The sequence below is a fragment of the Drosophila pseudoobscura genome, chromosome 2 (assembly GCF_009870125.1).
Source record: "Drosophila pseudoobscura strain MV-25-SWS-2005 chromosome 2, UCI_Dpse_MV25, whole genome shotgun sequence".
Classification (NCBI taxonomy): Eukaryota; Metazoa; Arthropoda; class Insecta; order Diptera; family Drosophilidae; genus Drosophila; species Drosophila pseudoobscura.
In genome coordinates, this window is record NC_046679.1 from 17,430,397 (window position 1) to 17,445,213 (window position 14,817).

A 14,817-nucleotide genomic window follows, 5' to 3' on the forward strand; every position below is an offset into this window, starting at 1 on the left:
TGTTTGTATACGCTTTCAAGGGCTTACACGAATGGACGGCTAAGTACCGACTTAAGTATTGATTAGCGAAGCACGATTTTGTCTAAATTAATAACTGGATTCTACTGACACAAAACTAATATACCCGACGAAAACAGGGTAGCGCGTCACTTGGCGTTCGGCTTGGATCAAGGGCCTCAAACGATAAGAATAGCGATAAGCAACGCTAAGGAGCGAAAGCGAAACGAAAATTCACCGTTGCAGCTGCGTATTGGCTGACCCAACTATGTACATACATACATACATATATTGTATGTATATTTTACCCAACGAAAACGAGAAAGGGGGAGGGGTGACAATGAGCTTTAAATTTTTACACAAATACCTCTTTATTAAATCGGAAAATCCAGGTGTACTACTCTTCTGGCGCTGGATGCTCCCACTAATTGGCTGTTTTTTGGTAAATGTAACATAACAGGGTATTGCACGACCGACGCGGTGATTTTGCGTTTATTTTTCGTTTTCTTTGCACACACGATGCGGTCAATGGCAATTGATGTTGGGTACACATGTATGTATGCATATGTATGTTAGATTTTAATATATGTATGTATGTGTTTGCTTATCTATTTTTTGCTCGTGTCACTGTCACTATTGTCTTCCACCATTTTAAAAGTTCTACGTTGAAGGGGGGCGGAGACCATGCAATTTTAGAATAGTTTTTATACCCGATACTCAAAATGAGTATAGGGGTATATTAGTTTTGTGGTGAAAATGGATGTGTGTAACCAAAGACTATACAATACCAAGACATCCAACATTAGAACCCAAAAGGCACGAGGGAGCGCGCGGGGTTTCAATTCCCTTTTCGGCTGTACTTCTTCTCTACCGCGACCCCGCTGCCCAACGGTTTCGTTTGTTCGGCAATTCTCGGCTGGTTTCGGCACGCAGCCACTGACATGCTTTCAGTGCGCTTGTGTGTGAAGCTAAAAGCCGTATATGCTGCGGGCGAAACCGGTTTATGGCCGTGCCGACCTAGCACATACACACATATACAGAACTACAAGCATATTTCTGGGTTGGCTCGAGCTCGTGCCAGGCTCGCTTCTTCACTTCTTGTTTAGCAATCATTGCAATCAGATGTACAATATGAGCGGAATAACAAAAGATGATGCAAAGTCCGACCGGCCGTAAAAGAGAATTGAAGTAATAGCCCCGAGCTCCCGTACCATGAAGCGTCAAACGAAAATTGAAAAAGAATTTGTTCCTCATGCAACATCTTGGTATTGTATAGTCTTTGGTCATAGCTAATAACCATTTCCATTAGATGGTTTAAATGATGGGCAGTAAGGAACTCAGTGGGGTAGTTTGAGGGTATTTCCGTTTGAATCGTATTGTCGAATCGTATTCGATCCAGCTTCTCCAGTATTTGGAACATGAGTCTGTCTATCCTTGTTGTTTTTGTTAATGTTCGCTTGTTCGATATGTAGTGGACCGTCAATGCATCTCTGCTTTGAGTGCCGATTGATTTGCGAAGTATTTTTCTTTCGAACCGGCGCAGCTCTTCCATCTCGATAGTCTTTATGTTCATCCACGCTACATAGCCGTACATAAGAACTGGTTGTATTAGTTTTTTGAAGGCTAGAGCGCAGATTCTGGTGATGTGACTGATGTTCCCTTGATTGGAGGATATTGGCTTGTATATGTGTTGGATCTTGTGGATCATTGCACAAGCTCTTCTTCGGGCATTTGCTGTGTGTGTCTTGAAGTTCAGTTATTCGCCGTAGACAACACCGAGGTACTTGAACTGCTTTTCGTATTTGATTGCCAGTCTATCGTAGATGAACAGACTGGGCTGGAATCTCCTCGCATTCCTGTACAGGTAGCCCAATTGTGGGCCCTTAAGGATTGAGCTGGTGCATTTGCTTGCATTGAGCTTGAGATGCCATTTGGTGAAGTAGTAGCACAGTATGTTCAAGTACCCGTTTAGCTCTCTTTCAGCGATGGCCATTGAACCGGAAGATACCAGTAGCAGGATATCATCGGCGTAGATTAGTGCTTTAATTTGTGTGGTTGAGCCGGTAGGGACTTGGTATTCGGGCATGTCTGCCAGGTAGATGTTGTAGAGGATGGGTGCCAGCAGTGAACCTTGTGGAACCCCTGCTGGGATCGACCTTATAAGGGACAGATCCGAGTCTTCTGGGCTGCTAACCTGAAATGAGCGGTTTGTTAAATAATTATGGACTATTTTTGTGATGTCTGGGGTGAAATTTAATTGGGTCATCTTGTAAATGAGTCCGCTGGTCCAGACTGTGTCGAAAGCCTTCTCAAAGTCCAGAGCACAGGCTATTGTAGCACGTTTGTGGGATAAATTCTCAAAGATGAAATCGTTTGCTGCGATGAACGCATGGTTGGTTGACAATTTCGCTCTGAAGCCATACTGAGTATCTTTCAACGTGCTATGTGAGTCCATGTGCTTCTGTATTTGTTGCATTATTATTTTCTCCAGCAGCAGACTTATTGCAGATAGTAGAGCAATAGGCCTGTACGCTCGGAGGCTGTGCGGATTTAATCCAGGTTTGTGAATGGTGATGATTCTGCTGTTCTTCCATTCGGAAGGAAAGTATCCTAAGTTTAGGCAGTGGTTGAATAGTGTTGCTAAATGTTTTAGCATTGGCATATTGCAGTGTTTGCTAAGTCGGGTGAACGGCTTGTTTGGGTTATTCGGGTTTATGGTTATTTTTGGGATTGCCTCATCAGAGTCAAGGGCTTTGGCTATTGCATTTGTTAGAGTATGTACGTGGTTATCTATGTCAGCTGTGTTTAAGTTTTGGGTGTTTGGGATGTGTCTTAGGTTCTGTAGAATTATTGTGTTTCAGTGGATCGGGTCTATTTTCTGAAAATTGTGTATCGATTTTGGTGGGTTGTAGTTTAGTCGGTTCCGTCCTAGATTTATGTCTATGGTTATTCCAAAGTGGTCTGATGGGAAGTCTTTGATGGTTTTGCAGCCGAAGGTAAATGTTGAGTAGTCTATTGGGGTTGAGGATGAAGTTAGGAAAAAATCTATTGAGGAGTCTCCTGTCTGATTGGGACGTGTGGGTTCTTGGGTTGGGTGGAGAATTAGGAATGGTTGGTCTGCCAGCCACCGCTCTAAGCTAATTCCTGACGTGTTGATGTGTTCTGGACGGTACGTGGGCCTATTCCAGGCTGGGTGTTTCGCGTTCAAATCACATCCGATAACGAGTTGCTCATGATCCTCTATTTGAGCTAGCGAGTGCATTAGAATGTCCAAGTCTGAGCTTAGTAAAGGATGCTGGGGACGTAGGTAGAGTGAGATTTCAATTAATCCAGTTCTTAAATTGCGTCTGTTTGTATAGAATATCTGCACTGCCACAGCCTCGATGTATTGCATTTGGTCGATTTTCACTCGTTCGTAACTGAGTCCATTTCTCACGCAGATGGCTACTGCTGTTCCAGGGCTTCTTGTGCTGTTCTGCGTGGATTCTAAGCTTGCTACATGTTGCCTCACGAATTGGTAGTTGGTTAATCCGGCTGAGTGCGTACTTCTCAGGTTGTGCTCAGCGAGTAGCATTAGATCTGGCCTGTGTTTGTTTAGATGCTCGTTAAGTTCATTTCGCCTACGCCGTTGAACGATGCCATTGACGTTTTGGAACATGATTTTTACTGGCATTTAGTTGAGCGCGATTTGGATCAGGAAGTCCAGAATCAATTGCTGTTTTCCCTTTTTATCCGAGCTGGAGTTTGGGTATTTCTTAATTAAGGATTGCATGATGTCGAAGCAGGTAACCAAATCTTTTCCAAATGCATCCACAGAGTCCCCGTTGAGTTGTTCAAATGAAAAACCGGCGTTGTTTGCCTGTTTCTTTTCTTGGCGTGGTCTCGGGTTTTCCTTCACTTGTGTAGGTGTCGGCTTGCTTTTGGCTGCTGAAGCGTAGCTTCGTCCCTTTTCAATTCGGCTTTGTAGCTGGACAGTTGCAGCTGCAGTTGCGATGGACTTGTTTGTTTTTTTTTTGGGTGTGGTTTCGCCTTTCGGTCATTTTTTTGATGTACTCAATTCGTACTGGGCAGATTTTAGCATTGGCTGTATGATTTCCAGAGCAGTTCACGCATTGGGTTTTTTGTGTTGTATCTTCTTGGCCGTCTTCCTTTTTCTTTAAGGTGCATTGCCCTGGAGCATGTGTTTTTGTGCATTTGACACAGCGGAATGCCATTTTGCAGTTGCTGGCAACATGGCAGAACCGTCGGCAATTGTGACATTGCTTAATTGCGTTTGGGTGCGGCTTGAAACCCTCGATGTTAATTCGGCAGTTGAGGAGTGTTGTTACTTTAAATATTTCGTTTATTTTTTCAGTTTTCTCCACTTGAACCATCCACATCTTTTCCTTGTAAGGCTTCACTGACAGGATGTTTAGCTCAGGCACGGCCTCAACTAGTGCTGTCTTGACTTCATCAGAATCGTACACTTCAAGTGGTAGTTTCCTTAAGATCACTGTGTGTGGCTTAACTTGCTTAGGCGTGAAGCTATAGTACAACACTTTGTTTTTGTTCAACAACTCTTTAGTTAGGTTGAAATCTGCCAATGAGAAGACCTTTACATGTATCACGTTTTTGTTTAGGATGTTGAGAGTAAATTTGTTTGATGATTCCTTCAGGAGTGTTGTTAGGGCTTTGGCGTTTTGCTGGTACGTTACTATGACCGGTAGACCTTTTTCATTATTGCCATTTTTGGTGGGTATCACCGTCTTTTTTGGTATACGAATTGGCTTAGGTGGTGCTTTGGATGTGGATGTGGGTAGTTTAGGAAATTCCTTATTTTGTACATCCTCCGGTATGGTTTGTTGGGGTTTTGTGTTGGGAATTTGTTTGCTTGCACTAGCTTTTTTTGATTTTTTGGGTGTAGTTGGTGCACCTTCACTTTCCTTCACATCCTCAGGTTTCGTTTTTTTGGGTTTTGGTGTTGTTTTTGGCGTCGCGTTTACGGCTTCGATATATTTTTTGTATTTAATGTGCTCAGCACGTAGAAAATTGAGTTTTTCCATGATGGAATCCATCTCATCGCGGTCCATTATTACGGTATCTTGTCCCGTATCGCAATCACTTATTAGATCACTTTCGCAATCACTGTCAGAGGTTGATAATTCTGCTCTGGTCCTTTTCACGTTATCATATTCAGCTTCCATTGCCTCGTCAACGAGCCTAACATCGTCACTGATTGCCGAATGTGCTGCCATTTTGTTCGATTTTTCCACTGTGCAGCCTCAACCGTTTTTTTTTTATCGATCGGCGTTTAGCGTTTATTTATTGTCGTATTTCATATTACAACAACGACAACTTTGGAGAGTGCCGCCAATAGGCTTATCGGACGATAAGAGGGGAAATTGGCTGCAGGTTTCCCAGGTTTTGGGATCAGGATTATTTCAGCGCATTTCCACTGGGTAAGAAAGTGTCCAAGCTGGAAGCATTTGTTGATTATGTTGAGTAGAAGGTTTATTCCGTTGGTGGGCAGAGCTTTGATGGCAGAGACATCTATTCCGTGATACCCAGGAGATTTGGACACGTTAAGCTTTGCGATTTCCGATACCAGCTCCTCGCATTCGACCATAGAGATGGGGAGAGCCATTTGGTAGGGTATGTCGAGGAACTCGTCGCGAGATGAGAGCATCTTGAGAATGGAGAAAAAGCTTTCGATGTCAGAACGACACCAAGCTCCGTTGGCGTTCATTACCGGCTCCTTCCTTTTGACAGATCTTTTGGTTAATCTACATAGGTTGTGTTGAGGTAGTCCTGGCTACACATCTTCCAAGTATTGCTCCAGGGATTGTTTTCTCAGATGGTGAAGGAGCTCCTTGAGGGTTTTGGCGGCATTGTCCAGATCATCGCAGGTGAAGATTTCTGTTGTAGGGTCCAGGTTGTTCTGTAGCCATTGCTGATATCGTTCAATATTTGTGTTTTTACTGAATAGTCTGCTCCTTGCCGAGTTGGTGCTTGCTGGGATGTTGATAAGTAGCTTGACTGCGCAGTGATCTGAGCATAGCTCTATCACATTGCTGGTGTGGATTATATGCCTATCGATTCCCTTGGAGAGAGCAATATCAAGAACGTCTGGAAGCTTGTTAATGTCTGTGGGCCAGTAGGTGGGAACCCCGTCAGAGTGGCAGTCACTTTTTCTGTCGGTGATACATTTGTAGAGCGCTTTGCCCCTGGGGTTTCTAATCCGTGAGCCCCACCATGTGTGCTTGGAATTGAAGTCACCTCCAGCAATAAACCTCGGTCCAAGGCTGTCCAGAAACTCGTTAAAGGAGGCTTGCCCTATAAGGTGTCTTGGTGGACAGTGCACTGAAGCGATTGTAATGTCACCGGTCGGGCTGATGATTCTGACCTGAGCAGATTGGCCCCAAACGAAGAACGAATGCCATCCAAATTTTTTATCGCTTATATTTATACAAAACACCATCAAAACACGAGTAAGTCCGAATGATATGTGCATCTCGCTCGTGAAATGAAATAGCATGCTTCGGCAACTCTCTCGTTTCAACCCTCCACCAGAAGAATGCTATATAAGTAAGTTGCGGCATGCCCGAGCGATTAGTACAAATTCAGACTTTGAAAGTGAATAGTGAAAATGGCCCGTACCAAGTGTGAACAGTGATAAAGAAAACAGTGCCTGGTCGTGGTAAAGGTGGCCAAGTGAAGTAAAGTGAAGTGAAGGACTAAAAGGAATAAGTGAAGAAAATCGCATATATTGCAACTCTAAAATCTGAACTTTTTAAAAATAGTGACATTGTGACATTGTGCAACTAAAACCAATATACTGCTAGAAGCAGAGTGCCTCTACATATGTGATAAGCCGGAGAAAAGAGGCTTCACAGTGAAAAAATCGTACAAAATGGCAGCACATTCGGCAACCAGTGACAATGTTAGGCTCGTTGACGAGGCAATGGAAGCCGAAAATGATAATGATAACGTGAAAAGGTCCAGAGCTGATTTATCAACCTCTGACAGTGATTGCGAAAGTGATCTAATAAGTGATTGCGATACGGAACAAGATACCGTAATAATGGACTGCGATGAAAGGGATTCCATCATGGAAAAACTCAATTTTCTACGTGCTGAGCACATTAAATACAAAAAATATATCGAAGCCGTAAACGCGACGCCAAAAACAACACCAAAACCCAAAAAAACGAAACCTGAGGATGTGAAGGAAAGTGAAGGTGCACCGACTACACCCAAAAAATAAAAAAAAGCTAGTGCAAGCAAACAAATTCCCAACACAAAACCCCAACAAACCATACCGGAGGATGTACAAAATAAGGAATTTCCTAAACTACCCACATCCACATCCAAAGCACCACCTAAGCCAATTCGTATACCAAAAAAGACGGTGATACCCACCAAAAATGGCAATAATGAAAAAGGTCTACCGGTCATAGTAACGTACCAGCAAAACGCCAAAGCCCTAACAACACTCCTGAAGGAATCATCAAACAAATTTACTCTCAACATCCTAAACAAAAACGTGATACATGTAAAGGTCTTCTCATTGGCAGATTTCAACCTAACTAAAGAGTTGTTGAACAAAAACAAAGTGTTGTACTATACCTTCACGCCTAAGCAAGTTAAGCCACACACAGTGATCTTAAGGAAACTACCACTTGAAGTGTACGATTCTGATGAAGTCAAGACAGCACTAGTTGAGGCCGTGCCTGAGCTAAACATCCTGTCAGTGAAGCCTTACAAGGAAAAGATGTGGATGGTTCAAGTGGAGAAAACTGAAAAAATAAACGAAATATTTAAAGTAACAACACTCCTCAACTGCCGAATTAACATCGAGGGTTTCAAGCCGCACCCAAACGCAATTAAGCAATGTCACAATTGCCGACGGTTCTGCCATGTTGCCAGCAACTGCAAAATGGCATTCCGCTGTGTCAAATGCACAAAAACACATGCTCCAGGGCAATGCACCTTAAAGAAAAAGGAAGACGGCCAAGAAGATACAACACAAAAAACCCAATGCGTGAACTGCTCTGGAAATCATACAGCCAATGCTAAAATCTGCCCAGTACGAATTGAGTACATCAAAAAAATGACCGAAAGGCGAAACCACACCCAAAAAAAAAACAAACAAGTCCATCGCAACTGCAGCTGCAACTGTCCAGCTACAAAGCCGAATTGAAAAGGGACGAAGCTACGCTTCAGCAGCCAAAAGCAAGCCGACACCTACACAAGTGAAGGAAAACCCGAGACCACGCCAAGAAAAGAAACAGGCAAACAACGCCGGTTTTTCATTTGAACAACTCAACGGGGACTCTGTGGATGCATTTGGAAAAGATTTGGTTACCTGCTTCGACATCATGCAATCCTTAATTAAGAAATACCCAAACTCCAGCTCGGATAAAAAGGGAAAACAGCAATTGATTCTGGACTTCCTGATCCAAATCGCGCTCAACTAAATGCCAGTAAAAATCATGTTCCAAAACGTCAATGGCATCGTTCAACGGCGTAGGCGAAATGAACTTAACGAGCATCTAAACAAACACAGACCAGATCTGATGCTACTCGCTGAGCACAACCTGAGAAGTACGCACTCAGCCGGATTAACCAACTACCAATTCGTGAGGCAACATGTAGCAAGCTTAGAATCCACGCAGAACAGCACAAGAAGCCCTGGAACAGCAGTAGCCATCTGCGTGAGAAATGGACTCAGTTACGAACGAGTGAAAATCGACCAAATGCAATACATCGAGGCTGTGGCAGTGCAGATATTCTATACAAACAGACGCAATTTAAGAACTGGATTAATTGAAATCTCACTCTACCTACGTCCCCAGCATCCTTTACTAAGCTCAGACTTGGACATTCTAATGCACTCGCTAGCTCAAATAGAGGATCATGAGCAACTCGTTATCGGATGTGATTTGAACGCGAAACACCCAGCCTGGAATAGGCCCACGTACCGTCCAGAACACATCAACACGTCAGGAATTAGCTTAGAGCGGTGGCTGGCAGACCAACCATTCCTAATTCTCCACCCAACCCAAGAACCCACACGTCCCAATCAGACAGGAGACTCCTCAATAGATTTTTTCCTAACTTCATCCTCAACCCCAATAGACTACTCAACATTTACCTTCGGCTGCAAAACCATCAAAGACTTCCCATCAGACCACTTTGGAATAACCATAGACATAAATCTAGGACGGAACCGACTAAACTACAACCCACCAAAATCGATACACAATTTTCAGAAAATAGACCCGATCCACTGAAACACAATAATTCTACAGAACCTAAGACACATCCCAAACACCCAAAACTTAAACACAGCTGACATAGATAACCACGTACATACTTTAACAAATGCAATAGCCAAAGCCCTTGACTCTGATGAGGCAATCCCAAAAATAACCATAAACCCGAATAACCCAAACAAGCCGTTCACCCGACTTAGCAAACACTGCAATATGCCAATGCTAAAACATTTAGCAACACTATTCAACCACTGCCTAAACTTAGGATACTTTCCTTCCGAATGGAAGAACAGCAGAATCATCACCATTCACAAACCTGGATTAAATCCGCACAGCCTCCGAGCGTACAGGCCTATTGCTCTACTATCTGCAATAAGTCTGCTGCTGGAGAAAATAATAATGCAACAAATACAGAAGCACATGGACTCACATAGCACGTTGAAAGATACTCAGTATGGCTTCAGAGCGAAATTGTCAACCAACCATGCGTTCATCGCAGCAAACGATTTCATCTTTGAGAATTTATCCCACAAACGTGCTACAATAGCCTGTGCTCTGGACTTTGAGAAGGCTTTCGACACAGTCTGGACCAGCGGACTCATTTACAAGATGACCCAATTAAATTTCACCCCAGACATCACAAAAATAGTCCATAATTATTTAACAAACCGCTCATTTCAGGTTAGCAGCCCAGAAGACTCGGATCTGTCCCTTATAAGGTCGATCCCAGCAGGGGTTCCACAAGGTTCACTGCTGGCACCCATCCTCTACAACATCTACCTGGCAGACATGCCCGAATACCAAGTCCCTACCGGCTCAACCACACAAATTAAAGCACTAATCTACGCCGATGATATCCTGCTACTGGTATCTTCCGGTTCAATGGCCATCGCTGAAAGAGAGCTAAACGGGTACTTGAACATACTGTGCTACTACTTCACCAAATGGCATCTCAAGCTCAACGCAAGCAAATGCACCAGCTCAATCCTTAAGGGCCCACAATTGGGCTACCTGTACAGGAATGCGAGGAGATTCCAGCCCAGTCTGTTCATCTACGATAGACTGGCAATCAAATACGAAAAGCAGTTCAAGTACCTCGGTGTTGTCTACGGCGAATAACTGAACTTCAAGACACACACAGCAAATGCCCGAAGAAGAGCTTGTGCAATGATCCACAAGATCCAACACATATACAAGCCAATATCCTCCAATCAAGGGAACATCAGTCACATCACCAGAATCTGCGCTCTAGCCTTCAAAAAACTAATACAACCAGTTCTTATGTACGGCTATGTAGCGTGGATGAACATAAAGACTATCGAGATGGAAGAGCTGCGCCGGTTCGAAAGAAAAATACTTCGCAAATCAATCGGCACTCAAAGCAGAGACGCATTGACGGGCCACTACATATCGAACAAGCGAACATTAACAAAAACAACAAGGATAGACAGACTCATGTTCCAAATACTGGAGAAGCTGGTCGAAAGAGATAATACGATACAAACGGAAATACCCGCAAACTACCACACTGAGTTCCTCACCGCCCATCATTTAACCCATCTAATGGAAATGGGCATTATCTATGACGAAGACGAAAACCTCATCTTCCACCACAGAAGACATCGATCTCTAAGTCACGCCGACGGTCTGGTATTCAATACCAGTCAATAAGCCACTCCCCGACCAACTGTAAATACTCCCCTCCACTCCACCCACCTTTATCCAGTAAAATAAGAATAGAATAAGCTTAGCACGTAAAATTAGCCCATAAGATCTAAACCAAATCAAAAGTAAACTTTATCCAGGTTTTTATCTTAACCATTTTTCCTGGAAAACACCAAACCACTAGATATTAACTATAACATAACCTAAACTAAAGATAAGATCTCTAATATAATATTAACCAAAAGACTAGCACCCTGATAAGCTTAAAGCGCAGAGTAAAATTACACACATAAGATAAAGTAAGCTTGAACTTGTCACTCATGTAACACTATATAACTAAGCAGAAGCTGTGCTACTGTAATATGAAATATGACAATAAAAAAACGCTAAAAAAAACGTTCAAACACTTTTAAAAATGGTTGTTTATTTGTCAGAGAAATGTGGGGGGAGATATACATATGGGATACTTTGCTACAAACATAGGAGTGCATACAAAATACATACATACATATATGTGAAATGGAGTATATACATTGTAGATGTAGGGATATTCCAATTCTTATATATAGAACAACATGGATTGACAAATATTTATCCATATGGCTATTTAACATTTGATTTTGTTTTGTGTATTTGTGTGTGTTTGCCTTGCGATCTCTTACCAATTGAGAATCTTTTACAGGCCGAGTTTACGATTGTGATTTATGGTATGGGTACATGATTTGTTTTGGTTGTAACAAATGATATCTTATATGTTAAAATTGTGATAAATTGTATGAAATTCCCCATTGTGCGACGAATGGAGAAAATAGTTTAGCTTATAGGGAAAAAATTTACGAAAACCCTTATATATTCTTAGTTCTTGTATGATTCTGATTGTGATTATGCTCTGCAGAGTGTGCGTGCGTGCGGCAGGAGGGACTATGTACTTACAAACTAATGAGATGAGGGCGAAGGGGGAAACAGGATAGGGGGTAGTGTGAATGAATGAATCTTATATATGTATATAACATATTAACAGGAGTTTTTTGTTTTGCTTTGTTTTGTTTTCAATTTAACATTTTTTGTACATACTTGTGTTTCATTGACTAGTTTGTATCTTAGATTATGGGGATTCAGGCTTCTTAATTTTCGATGATAAAATATCAATTGATTGTCATTGTCCTATAGGATATGTTGCTGTTTCAGCGAGTCCAAGTTTTTACTTGTCAAATATTGTCGTTCGGCAGATAGTAGCGTTCTGCTCTGCACTGAGCTTTGTCGATTGTCTTTGAGTTCGAGTTGGGAGTTTTGATTTTTGTCCACAAATCGTTCGGTGATTTTCAAAGCCATGGCATCTATGCGCTTGGTGTTGGTCACTTTTTATTGTTGTTGTTTGTTGGTGATGCTGCCGTTGCTGGTGTTCCTCTGTTAGTATTGATTAATCCGAAATAACCGCTTACTATTGCCATTGTCGCTTGGCTTTGCTTAGTACTTGATCCAAATGTTTGTGGAAATTGATTTTGTATCTTAGATAATTTTTGATTTTTACTTGTACGCTGCCATTGATCGTAATCGATGGTCTATAGTTGCGTGCATTTCGAAATAGTCCCGCCTTCGATGGGCCCACAATCATGCAGCATTCGCATTTCGGCTCGTTAATTTTCAAACGCCATTTGCGGAAATAGTAGCATAGCTGGTCAATGTACAGGTTGAGCTGTACATTCGCCGACACCTGACGCATGCCCGATGCCAGCAGCAGTATATCATCGGCGTATATGAGTGGCTGGATTTTGATCTGATTCATTGCGTTTTTCGATGGCGGCCGATAGTCGGGAAAATCAGCCAGATACAAATTGAACAGCATCGGTGCGAGCAGTGATCCCTGCGGCACACCGGCCGTTATATTCCGTCGCATCGACACGTTGCCACTACTCTGCGGACGTATGATGCGTATGATGTGGATTATATGATGGCTAAAACGATACTTTTGGATCATCTTGCATAGCAATCCGTTGATCCATACCGTATCGAATGCCTTCTCCAGGTCCAGGGCACATGTAATTGTTGGTCTTTTTCTGCTTAGATTGTCCGTTATGATGTTGTTGGCCACTGCCAGTGCATGGCTGGTCGAGTAACCATCGCGGAAGCCAAATTGATACACTTTCAGAATTCGCTGATCGATCACGTGCCGTTCAATGTGCCGCCGCAGCATCTTCTCAAAGAGATTGCTTACCGCCGACAGTACCGAGATCGGCCGATAGGCGAGCAATTTCTCACGTTTTATATTTGTCTTGGGTATCGGTTTAACTCTGCCAATCTTCCACGCGGACGGATAGTGACCAATGTTATAGCAATGATTGAATATCATCGCCAGATGCCTCAACACCATGTTACAGTGGCGCAACAGAAAGTTACTGGTGCCGTCGTGTCCTTGGGATTTCTTGTTGTTTTTCCATTTCAACCATATTGACGAGCGTTCGTAAATCCATATTGTTGTTGTAGCCGCTGCTGCTGATCGGCTGGCCAATTACCATCTGCCGTTTGTGTTTCATTTAGTTGAATGATTGGCTGGTTCATATGGTTCATCGAAGTACCCATCAATTGTATCGTTTACATGTGCCGTGTGCTGTCTCAGTCCCATGGTTGTCATCGATATGTCATCGTTTTGCTGATGAATTCGCTCGAAAGACCATGCCAGCGCGTTTATCTTTTCAAAATCATCAGTGATGATTTTCGCCAATGGCAGATCGATCGCATTTAGTTCATCAACGGTCAGCTCAATGGCTGTATCGATTGTGTTGTTGCTACTACTATTGTTGTTGTTACTGTTACTCAACGATCTGATGCTCATCTTGGACGGATCGAGTGTTGTGATCTGTTTTTCAATATTTTTCAATTTAGCAAATTTAATTTGCTGATTAATGTCCTTGGTGATGATGGCGATCAGGTGTTTAACATAGGACCTACACTGTTCCGTAAGACGGCCATGCATACGGTGCAGTCCATGTCTGAGTAGTTTCTTGCACGCAATCAACTCGTGACAATATTTACCAAGTCGAATCGTTTTACGTGCCGTTCGTGTGCGCGCAAATGTTTCAGTATCGTTGCGTTCCACTTGATCGTATCGATTCGGTTGAACAGGCTATATTCGATCGGATCACAGTACTGGAAATGTCGGCCATTTAAATCGAGCCGTAACTCGATCCTAAGATGATCCGATGGGAATTCATCAAGGGTGGCCGCACAGCCAACACCGTGACCCAGCCCCGGATCATAATCATCCACACCCAGTTCTGCATCGATGATCGGCAGATCCGTGGTGCATATAAACACATCAATCGATGCATCGATGGCATTGCTGTTGTTTTTACTAATTGGGTTACGCCTCGTCGGCTCACAGCTCGGGTACAATATCAAGTTGGTCTGCTTGCCCAGCCAATCGAACAGTAATCGTCCGTTTTTGTTAATATGCTTCGGATCGTAGAATGGCCGATGCCAGCTTGGGTGTTTAGCGTTCAGATCGCCGCCGATAATAGTTGGCGTATCGTTGGCATTTTTGTTCAGTGTATCCATAATCGTGTTGAGATCACTGGCCAGCAGCGGATCTCTCGGTCTCAAATAGAGTCCTACCACGACAATGGTTGCCATCGATTGCACTGGTGCTGTTGTTGCTGTTGCTTGTGTTGGTTTCGTATGAATTTTTAGGATCAATGCCTCGAGGAAACGCAACGATGCAAGCGGTTTGATGGTTGAACAGTTGACATTTTTGCGCACACAAATGCCAACTGAGCCGCCACGCGTACCCAAGCCGCTACGATTCCCGATGTCCGTTGCCAACTGTGTTTGCCTCACGAACGCGTAATGATCCAAATACACCCGATGACGCTCCAAGAGCCGGTGTTCAATGACAATCAGAATG